Below are 2391 nucleotides of genomic sequence, written 5' to 3' on the forward strand. Positions count from 1 at the left end.
GTGACACTGTGCTCTGAAGATATCTGAGTATTGTCATCTTCTTAAGTGAGTTGATTTTATTTGTTCTTTTTATTTATTTATTTATTTATTTAACATGGTTTTTATTAAACTACAGACTCTGCCTCATGGGTGATTACATAAATACTAGTTCATATTTTAGCCTTGTCTGGGATACTGGAATTGTCCCCCACAGCCACATGTATCAGGATCAGTGAACTGGAAAATTCATACAAAGAATAAGGATCTGATTTTCACTGGCTCTTTCTTTTCTTCAATTCAGCCCCCAAATTTCTGTAACTATTGGCTCAAACATTTTTGTTTCTTAGATCAGAAAACCTGGGTTGTAGTCAAGATTTCTATTTGAATGGTGCAAACTAGGACCTTTCCTCAAAACAGAAATTGTAAAATGGGAAAATAGACCATCCCTTTAGCTTCTAATGATGTAAGAATCTCCTCCACACAATGGCAGCCTATCTTAACCATCTCTTCATTGACCTATAGAGTCCTAAAAGACATCAACAGCACACATTTGTTAGAAATCTCTTCAAGGAAGCCTTCATGTCCTTGTTCCTCAGGCTGTAAATCCTGGGATTCAACATGGGATCACCAGTGTATGAAACACTGAAGCCATTTGGTCAGTTTCTAATGAATGGTTATTTCGAGGCTGTAAATACATGAAAAACAGAGTTCCATAGAAGACTGACACAGCTGTCATATGTGAAACACACGCAGAGAAGTCTCTTTTCCTTCCTTCTGATGAATGTATCCTTAGAATGGGCAAAATGATGTTGAAATAAGATGCTACAACTACAGTTACGGAAAACATCAAGTTTGTAGATACAGATATGAATACTACTGTTTCTGGAAAGGAAGTATCAGAGCAGGACAATGCTAAGAAAGGGACAATATCACAGTAAAAATGATTGATTACATTGAAAGAGCAATAAGCCATTGAGAATACAGAAAACAAAGTCACAATTGATGTGGAAAAGCTATGGAGGTATGTGAGGGAAACTAACAGAAGGCAGATCCGCCGAGACGCCACTGCCATGTAGAGCAGGGGTGACAAATGGCCACATAGCAGCCATAGGCCATCAGAGCTAACATGAAAATTTCAGCTGTAATGAAAACCAAGAACCTGCCTAGCTGAATGGCACATTCACAGTAGGAGGTGGTGTGTTTCTTTACTAAGAAGTTGATCAACATTTTAGGAGCAATGACAGTTGAATTGCCAAGGTTGATAATGGCCCAAGTGCCAAGGAAGAAATACATGGGAGTCTGAAGTTGAGAGTCCACACTGATGAAGGTGATGATGCTTAGGTTCCCTGTCACAGTCAATCCATAGATGACCAGGAAGACAAAGAAGAGTGGGATCTGGACGTCTGGACATTCCAAGACTCCTGTGAGAATAAACTCAGTGACTTGGGTGAAATTTCCATTAGCCATGTAACAGTTTGGAAATTAATCTATTTGGGGAAGAAAAGAAAATGTGGTTACAAACTTCCAAGTAATTATTTTCTTGGATTGCCATTAGATGACAAGAGCAATTCCTGAGGTGGGGTTTCCTGAAATCATGTTTCCAAATTATGTCAGCTCCTCTACTTCTGCTGAAATCTAGTGTACTCCAGCTTATAGTTTTCCTAAATGGAAAAAAATAAATGTTAAAAAACAACCACTGTAAAGCACATTGTAATTTTTTACAGCCTCTAATTTTCTCTGTCAGAGTTCCACATTGGTCTTTTTTTTTTTTTTTTTTTTTTTTGCTGGTTTTCTTGATATTTCCCATCCTAAGTACCCCTTCCTTAGGTCAAGCTTGCATTAACACTGCCATGGACTATTGTATCCTTCTGGTCTCCACGTCATGATTCATATTAGCTGATAGTCAGATAGCAGTCATTAAAACTTTGGGGTAGCATGTAATCTGAGATATTTTTAGAATAATTGAAAAAATCTTTAGCCTTGTTTTCAATGCATTCCACAATCAAATACATATCGTTTTTTTCTATTCATATCACATTGGACCAGGCTTTTTGAACTCTAAATTTTCATCTCAATCTTTCTGTTTCCCTAATGACATTCAAAAGTACCAGTTGAACTAAGAGCACACAACCTAGAATATAAACCTTTTATTCTTAGCTGTTATTTTCTCTTATGCTACAGAGGTTCTGATTTATCAAACCAGGAATCTAGTCCAATCCAAGGAGTGGGATTGAGAAAGAAAGGTAACCGTGAAGGTTGCTGAGCCAGTTCTATTCCTCTTTCATAGATAGTATTTTCTGCTGTTTCTCTGGGCTTCCGTGGTGGCCCAGGTGGTAAAGAATCTGCCTGCAATGCAGGAGACCCAGGTTCGATCCCTGGAAGATCCCCTGGAGTAGGAAATGGTTGTTTCTC

At 38.1% G+C, this 2391-nt stretch overlaps 1 pseudogene; it reads right to left on the reverse strand.

Moving 5' to 3' along the window:
* Positions 1 to 515: 515 nt before the first annotated feature.
* LOC104992615 lies at positions 516 to 1446 on the reverse strand (annotated as a pseudogene).
* Between the last annotated feature and the right edge of the window lie 945 nt (positions 1447 to 2391).

Source organism: Bison bison, unplaced genomic scaffold, assembly GCF_000754665.1.
Source record: "Bison bison bison isolate TAMUID 2011002044 unplaced genomic scaffold, Bison_UMD1.0 scf7180017864219, whole genome shotgun sequence".
Lineage (NCBI taxonomy): Eukaryota > Metazoa > Chordata > Mammalia > Artiodactyla > Bovidae > Bison > Bison bison.